Source organism: Pollicipes pollicipes, unplaced genomic scaffold (genome assembly GCF_011947565.3).
Source record: "Pollicipes pollicipes isolate AB1234 unplaced genomic scaffold, Ppol_2.1 Scaffold_5724;HRSCAF=6776_pilon_pilon_pilon, whole genome shotgun sequence".
NCBI lineage: Eukaryota > Metazoa > Arthropoda > Thecostraca > Pollicipedomorpha > Pollicipedidae > Pollicipes > Pollicipes pollicipes.
The window spans coordinates 11,848,612-11,864,188 of record NW_023596746.1 but is presented as its reverse complement, the minus strand read 5'-3'; the positions used below and the strand labels follow the sequence as shown (position 1 = coordinate 11,864,188).

Here is a 15,577-nt window from a genome sequence, read left to right as displayed (position 1 = left end):
ACCGACCCGAGGGGATGTTCAGTTACCTCAGCGCCGTTCCAAGGTAGAAGCATGCACCTCGGTGACCTTGGTGGTTCACGCGGCCCTGCAATGTTCTGCCGGGTTTTTTTCGCCCACCCGGTGGTGACCTCCAGAAGCTCTTATCATTCCTGATGACTTCAACTCCTTCTGTGAGCTTCCATGCTCCCCGACGACCCAATCCCCTTCCACGACAGAGTCAACCCCACAGTGTTCTTTCGAGTCAATCAATCAATGACTAAAAGGACGCTGCCAGAGGCCTCTCCCGATCCTGACCTCTCCTGACCGTGACGACTCACCTGACTCGAACGTGACCTCGCTGACCAGGATCCAGGCGGCGGCGAACTGCAGCTCGAGCCGCAGGTAGCGGGCCAGCACGCGTGGCATCTTGACCGACACGTTCCTGGCGCCGTTGAAGCCGCCGCCGCCCAACGTGTAGTGGGTCACGGGATCCCGTGTTGAAGTGGCGTCCGCCCACCGAGCCGGTGACCCGCGCCAACGAAAACACCTGTCACACGACGGCGCCCGGTCAGCGCCGGGGAGCCGGCGCGCACGGGCACGCGGTCCATTGTCTGGCGGGGGGGGAGGGGGGGGGGGGGCGCCCAGCAGAGGCGCAGAGCACGCTCCGCCGGCAGCCGGGCAAAAAACGGCACGCGGCCCACCAGTCAGCGACGCACACCAGGCGGGGGCCCAGGGTTACTGAATTGTCGCTGACAGTTTTGAAATTGCTTTTGAATATGGATTGGTCATAATTGAGCGTGAGGAAATTCATGCTCGCATGCCTGCATCAATGAAAGCGTGGCTAAATTAGGACATTTAACATGTGCAATGACAAATGTCGCATGCACAAACGTGCGCTTACCTCAATTTCTCTCTGACGGTCATTATTCGTATGGATGATGACCTCAGAAAAATTCCTGACAGTGTCGAATTTGAATGTCATCTCCAGAGCTTCCGTCCGCCGTCGAGTTTCTCCAGCCCACCCACTCAAACCCTGCAAAGAGAAACAGACCATGTAACGACAAAACCAGAAGCCGGCCAGACAAAGCCCTGTGCTCTGCCGTCGCACCAGATCAAATCAGCAGATCAAAGCTTTCTCACGCGGCGGCATGTCATACATTATACCGCCGCGCCTCCCCAAACACCGCCGCCGCCGCATTTCCATCCGGCAGCCATCGGCGTCGGCCGGCCGGCGGCCCGTCCGGCACCGGCGCGGAGCGCGGCCGGACGGCGTGTTTTCCAGACGTCTCTGGGGCGTCGGCTCGTCGGGCCCAGCGGGCGGCCCCATCAGCTGTCGACCGCGACAGGCGCCCCGCGGCGGCCGGGCCGACGGCCAGGTCACGGCGCCGTGCCCCGCGGGCGCCGCCGGCCCGACGGCGGACGCCTGAGGCGCGGCGGGGTCGCGGCGGTCGGGGGCAGCGGCAGGCGCGCGTCCACGGCTAGGGTGTAAGGAGTAAGAAGGCCGCAGATCGCCGCCGATCCGAACCGACGCATCCCGGAGCACACGGATGGACAGGTCGCGGGTCCATGGACGAGCGCGGACATATGGTGGCGATAAGTACGTGGTGGCCTATGTCAGGGGCAAACGGACATGCGAGGGGTGCACTGAGCCATGGATTTATGGAAGCGTGACACCAGGCGCGGGCGCAGGTCGGCAGACACCGGGTCTGCCGGATGGTCAGGTGGCCGATGACAGACCGATCGTCTGTCAGGTCACACATCCTCAACATGGTCATCATGCGGCCGACAGCTCGCCCGTCTCTCGGGCGTGTCTTCTCAGCGGAGAGGGGAAGCTGTCGGGCGCCTGTCGGCAGGCGGCGTCATTAGGCCGCTGACAAGCCACAGCTGCCGGCGAGCTGTCGGCCAGCTGCGACGAGAACATGCCACGCATTCATCTTCCGAATCTCGGCCAGCGGTCACTGCGCGCTGCCGAGCGGCGTCCTCGACCTGGGTCTCGGCACACACTGTCCGCCGCTCAATCACGAGAGAAGCCCGGCTGGCAGTAACAGCCGGTGGTCCAGACGCGAAAAGTCACGAACCACCGAGCCACACATCCTTAAAAATGTACAACGCCGTCAGCTGACTGACGATCGACCGTGGCTCGGACCACCCACAGAGCCGCGCGCTGCGTGACCGAGAAAGAAGCGGGCAGACCACGGCTGTCGCGCTGCTCCAGATGACGGTTGTCGCTGCTCCAGGTGACAGTTGTCGCGCTGCTCCTGCTGCTGTCAAGATGACGGCTGTCACCGCTCCAGATGACGGCTGTCACCGCTCCAGATGACGGCTGTCACCGTTCTGGATGACGGCTCCCGCTGCTCCAGATGACGGCTGCCGCTGCTCCAGATGACAGCTGTTGCGCTGCTCCGAATGACGCCTGTCGCTGCTCCAGATGACGGCTGTTGCCGCTTCAGATGACGCCTGTCGCTGCTCCAGATGACGCCTGTCGCTGCTCCAGATGACGGCTGTTGCCGCTTCAGATGACGGCTGCCGCTGTTCCAGATGACGGCTGTCGCCACCCAGGAGTCGCGCACGCCGCCGGCGGACCCTGCAGCTAATTGCAGACGCCGCGTCGGCGGCTGACGCCGGCTGTCGTGCAGCAGCTGGCGGCGCCGGGCGGAATCCTATTACCCTCTAATCAGAGCATCGACCCATTTTCGCATAACTGATCAAAGCAATTAATTCGAAAAGTGCACAATCGCGCCATCGCGGTGTAAACTGTATGACAGCGCTGCTTCCGGCAAAAACGGCGCGGCCTGTCAAAGGCGGCTTATCTGACGCGGCGCCGACAAGCGGCCATTGTCCTCCCGAGTGGCCTCGGGCTGTCGCGGCCGCGCCTCCTGCGCGCCCGCCGGCGCGATCGGCCTCGGGCCGTCCGAAGAAGGAAACGCTCGAGAGAGACGCTTTATGGTCGTCAGCGGAGCTTCGCGCCCAGAGGAAGTCCGCGAGCGACGGAGGCGCGGAAGGTGACGACGGCGACGCGGCGGCGGGACGCAGCGCGTGCAGAGTTGGGCTCGCCGCCGAGAAGAGCGGCAGCTGCGGACTGAAGAACGGTGGAGACGGCGGAAACGGGCAGGCCAGGCTGTCTCGTTGGTCGGTTGGATGAATCTGGGCTTTCGCCTCGACGGAAGGAGCTAGTTTCCAATTGCACGTTTGATCCGTGCGTGCGCTCTGATTACCATAACGGCGTACGTTGGGTCAGAGGAGTACAAGCGGTGCTGATATCCACGATTGTTTATCTGAAGGCCTGCAGCCCTCGGATGAGAACGACCAGCGAGCAGAGTATACGGAGATTAGCAGACACTGCACGTGTGAGAATGCGATGACTTAGTGACGCCTGTGCGTAGACCGCGGCATTGTAGGAGAAGCCAGGACAAGGTCAGGCCGAAGCATTTGACCCCCCACCGTCAGCGATAAACATCTGGGATCCACACAGTGCCACAATAACGGCAAATGCTTACAATCGTGGGAATATATTTCATTTCCATCATTTTCTGGCGTGATATGCTGTGAGGGTCGGTAGAGTAGCTTATCTGGCCTTGCCTGTTCCACTTTTACACCACGCAGAGGCCGTATTACCTACGAAATCGTGAGATAAGCTGGTCTTGTTTCGAATGTTTTTCAACGATCATGAATAAACGCACAGTACGGCGCAGAGCCACAGTGATGCCGCAGGTCGACCCTCCTGTCTTCAGGTTCTGAGAAGTCCCTCCGCCTCCCGGGTGCCCGCTGGGACCCTCCTGTCCACGGACTCTGACGCCGTCCCTCCGCCTCCCGGTCGGGGTCTGAGGCCGTCCCTCCGCCCCCCGGTCGGGGTCTGAGGCCGTCCCTCCGCCTCCCGGGCAGGTTCTCAGGCCGTCCCTCCGCCTCCCGGGCGGGGTCTGAGGCCGTCCCTCCGCCTCCCGGGCGGGTTCTGACGCCGTCCCTCTGCCTCCAGGGCGGGTTCTCAGGCCGTCCCTCCGCCCCCGGGCGCGTTCTCAGGCCGTCTCCCGCCTCCCGGGCGCCGCTGGGATGACGCCCCGGCGGGGCTCCGTCGGGTCGGCGCCCGGCTGAAGAGTGCTCCACTGGAGCAGCCATTGACACGATTCCCCGATTGTCCTCTGCCATTCCCACGGGCGCGGCCGCCGCTGGCCGGAAGCAGGTCAGAGGCGGGACGGGGCGGGGCGGGGCGCGCTGCAGCTGGTCATTCAGACTCGTGTCGGGGTCACGGGGGTCGGCCGTCACAGCCCGCGTAAGTCCCAACACCACGGGACTGCTTACCCCAGGTGCAGGTCTCCGGCAGGGGCGGCTGCTTCGGTTACATGAGCTGATCTACTGAGGGGCACCCTACCCTAAACTACCTCACCCTCCTCTCACTTCCCAACGTAGGCTGTATAATAAGCTCGAGCCAGGACACAAATCCCGACGACCAGTGGAATGACTGTGGGTGCGCCAGGGCTGTTGTCTGCGGTATCCTGACCCGAGCAGTTCAAACCATCACTGACCGCGACGAACTGAAGCGGGGGAGGCAGCGCTGCGATCTGTCCAGTCCGACTCACTCCCGCTCCATGTTCAGTCCCGCCCGTAACTCTGCAATCCACTTACGGCCGCTCAAAGCGTCATCGGCCTGGGCATTGACGACGACTGGAGCACGTAACTGCGCGTGGGACCTATTCCTGAGCACCAGTGTCTGTCGATTGCCTTGTTCGGAAATTATTCGTGCCTAACGACGCCCTTGACAGCCAGCTGCGCGGCCCTGGCCCGTAGCTGAACGCTGGGAGAAGGTTTCTGATTCTGTCCACCACCAGCCTTCAGACCAACAGCATATTCCCCTCCGCCGCCGCCTCCGGCCGCGCCGCTGCGCCTCCTGTCGGCGTGAGAGCGTCGCTTCGTCAGCTGACCACGCCCGTCTCGGCGGACGAGCGACCACCGCGCCAATATAGCCTGGGGCGGATCATCGGAACCGGCATCCAATCACAGCGTCCACCCCGTTCTGCGCGACACCGGGGCTGGCTAATATCTGGGGACGTGCGCGGCCGCCGCCGCCGCGCGAGGACGGGTGTCGTGAGGTGCCAGACGCCGCCGCCGCCGTCCAAGCCCCGTCGAGTCACGGGATCCGTGTGTCTGCCGCCGGCCGGCCGGCTGACGAGGAGTTACGCCGGATTGGTGGCACGCGCTGGCGAAACGTGCAGGTCGGCGAGTTGAGGCGATCGACCGCTCGCCCGAGGGGCGCCAAGGCAGGTTTAGGACCAGTGGCGCGCTCAGGACACCAGGACACACAAAACCAGAGGCGCACTCAGGACGCACAGGACCAGCGGCACGCTCAGGACACCAGGACACACAGAACCAGAGGCGCGCTCAGGACACACAGAACCAGAGGCGCTCGGGACACACAGAACCAGAGGCGCGCTCAGGACACAGGACCAGAGGGCGCTTGGGACACACGGACCAGAGGCGCGCTCAGGACACACAGAACCAGAGGCGCGTCAGGACACACAGAACCAGAGGCGCTCAGGACACACAGGACCAGAGGGCGCTCAGGACACACAGAACCAGAGGCGCATCAGGACACACAGAACCAGAGGCGCGCTCAGGACACACAGGACCAGAGGCGCGCTCAGGATACATGCGTCGGGGTGAAGTGGTGGCAAGCGATTGGTGTGAGCTGAGCGGTGCCAATACGGCCCCATCGCAACGGCGCGCCTGCAGATAGTCGGCCGCGAGCCGGCGAGCTCGCTCCTGGTCAGAGGCAATGACACATTGCCTGGCGTAATGTGTTGCTCCGCGACTTTGGCCACGGCGTAGTCTCCAGCACGCCAAGCGAGCGTAATATATTGTCCATTACAATGGCCGCGGCGTTCGTTGATGGAGATTAGGACCGAGAAAATATATGACGAGACGCGTCACGTGAGGAGATCGATGCCTTTGTTCTTGTTGGTTACGGGTCTGTTCCGGCCGACAAGACATAGCGGTCCACACATTTTACGGCGCGCTCACCATGGACGAAAAATGAGCGCTGCAGGTGCACGCGTTCCCATGCGTTATTCACACGCGATATGCATGCGGCCAGTCAAACAAATTGAATAATTGCACAAAAACTGTTCCGAATAAATGTTTATAAACATCGGCCTAGAGTGCTGACGAGTTTGTTTTCTCACGAGCGCAGCGCTATTTTGGCATATGATCGGCCTCGCGACAACACCGCCCCCTGCGTAAACATTCCTCTCTCATTACTCCCGCCTCCAGATGCCGGCGTGCCCTCGCTGCATTCGCCGCCGCTTTCGCTCATTACTGGAGCTGGCCTCTTCATCAACAAGCCGGCAACCACGGCCCCACTTGACGTCATCTAACGCGTGACGTAATCCCCACCGGACGCTGCCCCGTGGAGGTCATGTCACGGAAGCCGCCGTACCAATACGCGGCCCGCACACCACATGACGTCAGAACGAAATCAAGCCCACCTGTTCGTCAGCGGTGACTAGGCACGGTAATTATGGCCACATGCTTCGAGTGAGGTTCTAAGTAGGCTCGTAGGTCCCGATCGCTGCTGCACTGACATTACCTTCGACATGAAAGCTGTCACGGATGCACGTTTGCTCCCCACGCTTCTAGGCGTGGGGCACCACGTAGCCACGAGTCTCCCAGAACCGACGTGCCAAGACCATCGCGAATCATCGCCTTAGGTCACCACCGCTCACCACACGCGCTGAGTGTCCGTCGTCTCCACCTGGCCAAAGCGTGGGTACGGGCGGAGCGTGCGCGCGGACCCACCTCTGCCGTGTCCACGGTCCTGCCTGAAGTTGTCGCCGCCGTATGTGCCGTCGTTGAGCTGGCCGGTGCCGCCGTACAGCTGACCCTGGTCGTGCAGGCCGTCGTAGGTGCGGTCGGTCAGCTCGACGCCCGGCCAGCGGCTCTCGCCCTGCGGCGCCGAGTACGAGACGACCCCGTCTGTGGAGGGAGGCGAGGTCACCGCAGAGGTCACGGGGTCACGGGCGACGTGCGAGAGGTGGAGCCCGGTCAGAGGCTGTTGGGAAAGGTGACGGACTGGTGGTGCCCGTGTCCAGAGTCGAACAGGACGACGCGAGCTGGAACGCACCACCCTATTATTTCCAGACATCCGATTCAGGGAGGCTCGGAAAGTCCGGCAGCGACAATCTCGACCGCTGCCGGACTGATTTCAAGCGTATGGTTGGTCCCTATTGTTGTCCAGTCATTTCAAAACGTCGCTGCTGGTGCTGCACGGCCCACAGTCTGCATACGACCTGTCCGACATCATGCGCCATGCACTAAGCGTAATGTGCGGTGTGGCCTCCGGCTTTGACAAAAGAGAATTGCACGGCATGTCCACGGAGGCATATACGCAACGGCCTTTTGCGAAGCCTTTCTATTGTTAGGAGCAGAAAAAGTCTGTAATTCAACACCGAAACGCAGTGAGCGGCCAACTACACGTCCGGCATCAGCACGAGAGGGGCTCTTTCATGCTGGCATCGGCCGTCGAACTCGGACGTCCGTCAGGAGGAGCCGGTTTAAAGGGCGACGCGGCGTCGCACTTGCGCCGGGTGACTAATCCTGACGAATCCGACTGCGGCGGTCGGTCAGCGGGTCTGGGCAGCAAACGGTGTCGTTTGCCGTAGCTCCCCGCCTTGCAAACCCGGGCTGGGTCTCGGGACAGAGACATTAACGGCCATTGAGATTCAGCGGCGCGAGTCGGAAATCTCCGCAGAGAGGGTGAATACTGCGTGATATTTACAGCGTGTCATTGCAGGATTGATAAGGTGCAACAAGCCGCTGCTGTGCAGAATTATCGCAACCCTCTGATAGCACAAGTGAATGCAGACAAAGGACGAGGATTTTGGCTATCATTATCTCGTCGCGGAAAAAAGTGCTGAAATTCTGCACAGCAGAGGCCTGCTGGATTTTGCAGTGACCTGCAGCCTCCATGAGAAACAATTTGCAAGTCAATCGGTAATTGCTCGCAATGGTGACGATGACGAGAAAATGCCGCGCCGCAGTGACAACACCAAACATCGCCTACGACCGTGCGCTACCTCTCACGTGTCACAAATACTTCAACAAATATGCGTTACTTTCCCCTCTCATGGCCATCCGAGTCATTCCTGTTGCCATGGTAGCGATGGGATGCAGATATGTTCCAGATAGGCGAGCATTTGAGGTTGAGGGTGAGCCTCTAACGACAGTGCGTATATGAACACAGCGAGTATATGCATGCTTACGCCGGACCGAAACATTCTGAGAGCGTGTGCAGATCCCGCATGCAACTGACCCTCTCAAAGAAAAAGGCTTGATCAGCCGGGGTGACACGCTGTTCGAAACAGCTGAGACAAGCGTCCTGGACGGCGCCTCCAGAAGTGAGTCAGCCCATTTGTCAGCCGGCAGCCATCTCGCACTCGACAGCTCCTTGGGCCGTATAATCGCCGGAGCTTATTCAAACCGCCCGGACGGTCGACCCTTCACGGCCGCCGTTGATGACACAGCGGCGCTGATTCATGCGGCCGCCGGCCGCGGCACGCCGGCTTAATCTGGGCTGAAGAGCGCAGCCGTACTGCGGCGCTGTACCTCTTGCTGGATGTGTCAGTGCACAGTTATAACGGTATGTTCGCACAAGGCGTCCGTAGTAAAAGAAACTTTACTTCGGTGGCACCATCTAGCCCGGCGATACATGCGTACCCCGGCCAAGCCATGCAGTAGTGTGCCGGGACACTTTCGTGATCATCGCCCGGTTTCCCATCCGGCCCAGCGCCCGGGATCCCATATGACCCAGCGCCCGGGATCCCTTTCAGCCCAGCGCCGGGATCCCATCCGGGCCATGTCTGGGATCCCACTCCGGCCCGTGTCTGGGACCCCACTCTGGACAGGATCCGTCAGCGGCGGTCATGTTGCGGCGCGTTTTTGCGGCGCATTTTTCGCCAACGCAGCTTGGCCAGTCCATTACAGCTCAGTGCGCCGGCGTCGGAGAGCCCCTCCAGACCATTTCGCGTCTAAATGTGTGCTCGCGCAGCGGCGGAGGCCCCGGCCCCCCAGACCACTTCCCGTCGAAATGCGTGCTCGCGCAGCGGCGGTGGCCCCGGAGAAAGTGCCGCGCGTCACCATATGTACAAATGAAGTGAGAAGGCTGGCATCTGCTGGCCAGGAGGCATTCATAAGGCGATACAACTAGCGTGGAAACTGCGCACGACGAAGGTGTTAGAGGTTCGTATCGAACACTTGGACGCGTGGTATCTTGTGTCCAATGTCCAGTCAATGAACTCATGAGATGCAACTTGTCTCTGGTTACAATTAAGGGGTGATGCTCTTTCAGGTAAAATGACTCGAGCTATCTGAAAAACACGTGGTGGCGCTGAGAAGTCCTACATAGTTCGCACCGCTCCACATCGAGCTACAAGTTCGTCGGTTGTGAAAGTCCCAGATAAGTTGGTTTCCTCCTTGCTTCAACGGCACTCATATCGATGCAGTTTCCTGCGCCCGTTCCTCCAGCCTCACCGCCGTCCCAAACTGCCACGGCCGGACCGTTACATTGCGCCACAACACCCGTCCACCCATTCATCTAATTAAACGATTTGCCCCAGTTTCACGGTTCATCAGCGCTGCCGGGCCGAAGTCAGCCCTGCAGCGGGGCGGGGCGGAGCGACGGCTGACCTGTCTTATTGCAGCCGTGCAGCTCGACTCGCAAGCAGACCATGCGGGCGTACTCGCTGTAGGGCAGCAGGCGCAGGCGCGTGGCGAAGATGGGTGGCACGAGCCGCCGCTGCACCGCCAAATAGTTGTTCTCGTTGCCCGGCAGTACCTGCGCGACGCGCCAGGGGCAGTGTCAGGCACGTGCGGCCGGGAGGCGAGCACTGCAGCGGGTAGGAGGGGGGGGGGGGGGGGGAGGGGGAGCATGGGTGGCGGATACGGAACAAGAGTCAGGGTGGTGAGCTCAGACACGACACTAGTTAATTAAGGTTGGTCCAACCTCCAGCGTGGCCGGTGGACATTGTTTTTCATCTCGGTTCGTCTCATTAAAACTGGACTCCGACCGCGCCGCTGATCGCTGAGATACATTCGTTACTTCGCTTACAACCTCATCACGACTGCGACACTTACGGGCAATATAGTGGCACGAGTCGATAAACATCTAAAGACCAACAAATTGCAATCGTGCACAAATGCCTACAACGCCTTCAATTACCCAACACATCTTTCAAACGATGCTGCAAGCAACGAGCACAGTATGTGGCAACCCACACCGGCCGTCCATAATTCCTTTGACGACCCCTTTAGAATCCCACCACCCAGCGTCGAATCGGGACGTTGCTTGTCCGCATTCCCGCGTGATTGACACGTGGGGAAGGGCACCCCTCACTGACCTCCGTGCCGTTCCACTGACGGTATGTGCGCCAGGCGGTCAGGCCCGGCCGCCAGTACTCGAGGGTGAACTGGTCGGCGAATTCCACGCCGCGGCCGTTGCCGAAGCGGCCCTGTACGGACACGGCGCTGACCACCTGGGCCCGGGTCAGGTCGACCTCCAGGTACTCTCGGATGCCCTTGCTGATGTGTCGGTCCGGGCACCACGCGCCGCCGTCCCGGTCCACGTTCAGCCTGTGGAGGAGCACGGCAGGTCGGGGTCAGGTCACGCTAAGCGGCCAGGTCAGCGGCCCGGTCGCGGCAGGACTTGTCGGAGTGAGGTTAGGTCACGACATGGAACACACGGAGCGTCGGTGGACAGGCCGCGTGACACGTCCGGTCAGATGAAGAACGACGAGCTTTTCGCCATCACAGCTCAGATGTTTCTTTGAGTCACGATAGATCTAGAACGCCCTTTATGTCAAACACTATACGTTGTAAAGTACATTACTTGAATAATACTGCACTATGGCACTGGACGTATTGTACACTTTGCACAGTACAAATGTTGGAACGTCACCTGAAAGTCTCTGACTTAATATGGGCGCTTTGTGTGAGGTGCTATTTATTCATTAAAGGCCATTTCCAGTTGTTTTCATTTATGTGATCCAATAACGGTCAGGGAAAAGGAAAGCCTCCTTTCCTCCACACCAAGCAGACTAAAAATAGGCCAGCGACACAAAAACACTGGCACCGGCGCTTTGATCGCAATCGCATCCAACCGCAACTGGAGCCCTGTTTCATTGTCCTGGGCTGCAGGCCTGTGTTTAAAGGCAAAGAACTGTAAGACTGCCTGGCTGCGCTGCCGCGTGTTCTGTTCATTATCGCCCAACGTGGACATGCACAGTTCACGGTAGCTGCACAGCGCTCCTTACCAATGTCCACTTTTGGTCCACCCCGCCCCCAAACAGAGGCTGGCCATGCCGGGCGAAGTCCGGCTGGGTCAGGACACTAGCCGCCTGCTCGCTGCACAAGCTCGGCCAGGGGCGAGCCCGAGGAGGCGTGAGGCAGTGGCGTCCTTGAGACTCACGTGACCACCCCGCCAGCAGGAAAAACTTGGGGGCTCCGTTCGGTCAGGGCATCGATCCTCGTCCGGTCAGGACACCAGTTCCCGTCCGCTCAGGACACCAGTTCCCGTCCGGTCAGGGCACCAGTTCCCGTCCGGTCAGGGCATCGGTCCTTGTCCGGTCAGGACACCGGTCCGAGTCCGGTCAGAACATCGGTCCCCGTCCGGTCAGGACGCCGGTCCCCGTCCGGTCAGGACACCGGTCCCCGTCCTGTCAGGACATCGGGAATATTCCGGTCTGCGAGAGCTTGAACGCGGCCCAAACTCATGGCAATGGTCAGAAAACGTGGTTGTCATGTATGCTGTTGTTGCATAAATCAAATGTCAACATTTGCGTAGGGGGCATCAGACCTTCACCTCGCCCAGTCTCCCATCCCATTGGGGGGGGGGGGACATAAAATAAATATCCCCCTCAAAGCAGAGTTCTGGATCCGCCCTTGAGCACCGCGGGGCGGCGGCGCTATCGTCAATGATCACGTCATTGGCTTGCAAACAACGGACAGCCCTCAGTCGCTGCGCATGTGTCACAGCCTGCAGACAGACAAAAATGAGAACGCTTCCGGTGGATGGCCAGGCGTTTTTAGACGCTGGCCCGGCATGCAAGGGTAATGTGTGGTTTGCGCCTGCACCCGGATTCGCGGGTTCGTTCTGCAGGCTGACGGCGGTGCAGAATCTTTGGACGGCCAGAGCAGTGTAATGACATAGCCAGGTGACTTTCTCTTAACTGGCTGGGTTTTTTTTTGGCCTTTTCTTGCAACTGACGGCAGGTTGTCTTCAATGTTAGAATCCTGGATAGCATGTACCATGTCATGTTAGACATGCCCGTGTAAGCATAAAGGTACCGTACCATTAAAACAAAGCTGTTCCCTGGTGTGAGGAACTGCACAGCAGATGAGAAAATTGTGAAGGCTGCCATTATGTCCTGAAAGAAATAACGCTGTGATTTATTGATCTTTCGAGCTCCAACACGTGACTGCCAAAATTGAACGCGCTGAGGCATTGACAACTGATATGTGGATTGTAACGGGCCGCTTTGTGATATTGACCGTCTGGGTTCGGCGGCGAATCCGACCATTCCGACAAGTTGCCGTGTTTTATCAGCACGGACAGAGATCGAAGGCGGGTTGGGAACTGCGCAGTGCACACGTTCTCGTCCGAAGTTCGAAGGCGCAACTCATCTTTCACATTTACGTCCTGCTCTTTTGGTTCTTTCCATGTCTTTTGATCCCCAAATGAGCCTGCTCGTGCTCGCCGAGTCTCGCGATGGAAGCTTGATACTACCAGTTCGGCTGAATCTCACGATGGCTTCTTGATATGACCAGTCCGACCGCAGCTGGTCACGAGATAGCGATTGGGCGTGCCGTCTGATTCCACCGCCAGATAGCCTGCTTAAACTCTCAGGAACGCCAAGGACTGTGAATGCATGTGTGGAACATAGGGAGGAGAATGTCTACATACATATCTACACCAGCGCATGTGATACCAGGCCGAGTAAAGCAGCTCACTGTTCACTGCTCACAGTGAAGGGTGACTGCAAAGACGACTGTCAACGCGGAAATAATGTTCTTTGGACAAAGTCAGGGAGAAGACTTTTGACCTTCGCAGCTTTGGAAGGACGCTGCATGTCGGCAGTAATTAGCTTTGACACCGAACGACACGCTTGCCAAACGCTAAACGGGGAGAAGCCTCCTCTGCTCCCACAATTCCAATGCCGCTTCCTCCTTACGCGCGCCACCTTGAGGGAGCACACCAATAATTCTTTCTCCCGCCACCCTCAGCTGGCGCCCCGTCGCATGCGCCCGCGCGTCCCGGTACCGAGCGTACGGTCAGCTGGCGGCGTCCGGCGCCCTGCGCCCGATGGCGCCGTTCTGACGATCAGCTGGCGGCGACTGGCGCCCTGCGCTCGGTGGCGCCGTTCTGGCGGGCAGCTGGCGGCGACTGGCGCCCTGTGCCCGGTGGCGCCGTTCTGGCGGGCAGCTGGCGGCGACTGGCGCCCTGCGCTCGGTGGCGCCGTTCTGGCGGGCAGCTGGCGGCGTCTGGCGCCCTGTGTTCCGGTGGCGCCGTTCTGACGGCAACTGGCGTCCTGCGCCCGGTGGCGCCGTTCTGGCGGCAGCTGACGGCGCGGTGAGTCAGCCCGGCGGTGGTCACACTGCTGGTGCCGCCGGCGCCGCTGACGCCACCGAAGGGCCGCCAGCAGTGACGGCACGTCTGCTGACCCCGCATGCGACACTGGAGCTCCCGGCCCGGGGGGGTCAGCTGCAGAGTCAGAAAGGGGACGGGGGTACATGATCTTGGGGACCACGACAGCGTCAGGTGTGCAGAACCAGGTTCAGGAGACCCACTGTAGGGTATGAGGACCCACTGAAGATTCGCAGATTTGATAATGCGCCAGAAGCTGCTGTAGCGTGCAGTGGGGTCTGTCGAAGAGTGAGGGTACCCGCTGCAAAGTCAGGGGATCACTGCAGCGTGAGAGGACCCCCAGCGGGGTCGCAGTGGTCCGCTGACAGGCCGGGACGTCATCAGCCCGGCCTCTGACAGATGGCTGCGACGCCCGACACGATCTCCGTGTCTGAGGAACGGCGGTGGCGAGCCGTCCATCATCTGAACAATGGGCGGCGCTCAGGGCACCGAGCGGCGTGCAAACGACGGGACGCATAGATCGGCCCCGCCAGCGGCGCTCCGCTGACCGAGCCGTTTGTAACCGCGCCGCGTGGCTGCTCGCTATTGTCTCGCACTGTGCTGTGCAGCTGGACCAGTGGCTACCGCTCGTCTGCGAAAGGCGCGCCGGCCGCAGCTTCTCGGCCAACTGGCGTCGTTCTCAGCCACTGGTCTGGGAGGTGGTGTGAGTCAACTCGGGCAATCACACGATCTAGCCGCAAGGATCACCACCGAACATGGCATCGTCCGCGACTGTGGCTTCCAGTCATGCCGCCCGCCCGCTGGTGCGCTGGGTAACCGTAGGTCATCCGGTGATCTTCCATCGGTTGATTTACGTGATAGCGTTCAGTACTGCACCGCCCGACCCTCTCATTGCCTTCTCCTCTCCGGCACCAGACGACCATGTCCTGCCTGTGCGACGGCTTTCTCCGCCCCCCCCCCCTCCCCCTCTGCCCTTATCCCTCTCCCCCTCCCCAGTCGCCCCTCGCCATGATGATTTGAGCTTCCTGGTCCCGTGACTGTCCAGTCCTGTAGCGCTCACCAGGGCTTAGTTAGTTTAGTAGCCGGGGCTTTGGGATACGTCTACTGTGCCGGCATATAGCGCGATAACATATGGAATCATCAGAACTAATGAATGATTCCAAAGCATGTTTTTTCTGATAATGACTGTGAATGACACTAACAGCAAGCTCTGATTTGCTTAGGTTACTCTTACCACGCATCTCCGCTCATTTACCGTCAAATCTGAAGTTCGGGGGGGGGGGGGACCGGCCTCGGCACCCAGCCACCCCTGTTGGCCCTCTGATGTCGTCGACGGCCTCTGCCCCGTCGTCGCCGCCCTCTGCCCGCCTGGGTCATTTGGACTTTACGACGCACTCAGCTGCTGAGGCTATATAGCGTCACCTGCCTCTCACCCTGGCAGGAAGGGCGGGCACCGCGGGGAGTCGAACCCAGTACCACTGGTTTCCCAGACGCTTTAACTACACCACCGGCACCCTATACCCCGGCCTCTGCCCGTCGTCACCCGGCTCCTGCCCCGCCGGCGCCGTGGCCGGAACTCACCGGGCGTGCTGCGGCCCCACCCGGGCCAGGTCGAACGACGACGTCACCGTGATGGCCGAGTCCGGAATGGCGCCCGACTCCATGCCCAGCGCGGCATCGCACTCGCCTGAAAAGGACGGCCAGCGTCAGCGAGGGAGGGGCAGCACGGGCTCGAGCGCCGTCGGTAGGGCGGCGACGAGACCGGGGATCGAACCCAGTCCAGGCCAACTGCTGAATTCACTGCTGCCCGGATTCAGTTCAGTTCGTGCGGGAAATGTGATGTTTACGTTTGCATTTCGGTCGTTTATTTACATGTCAGTGTACAGTTTAGTTTGGCTTATTTGGTTCTGGTTGCGGCGCTGGGTTCATGCTTCATGTTCCAGCCACCCAGCTGCTGGTTATTAATGACGACCT

General features: G+C 60.3%; 1 pseudogene; it reads right to left on the bottom strand.

Annotated features, from left to right (window-relative positions):
- Positions 1-15,577, bottom strand: part of LOC119102669 (epithelial discoidin domain-containing receptor 1-like) — a 49,062-nt pseudogene that overhangs the window by 26,303 nt on the left and 7,182 nt on the right.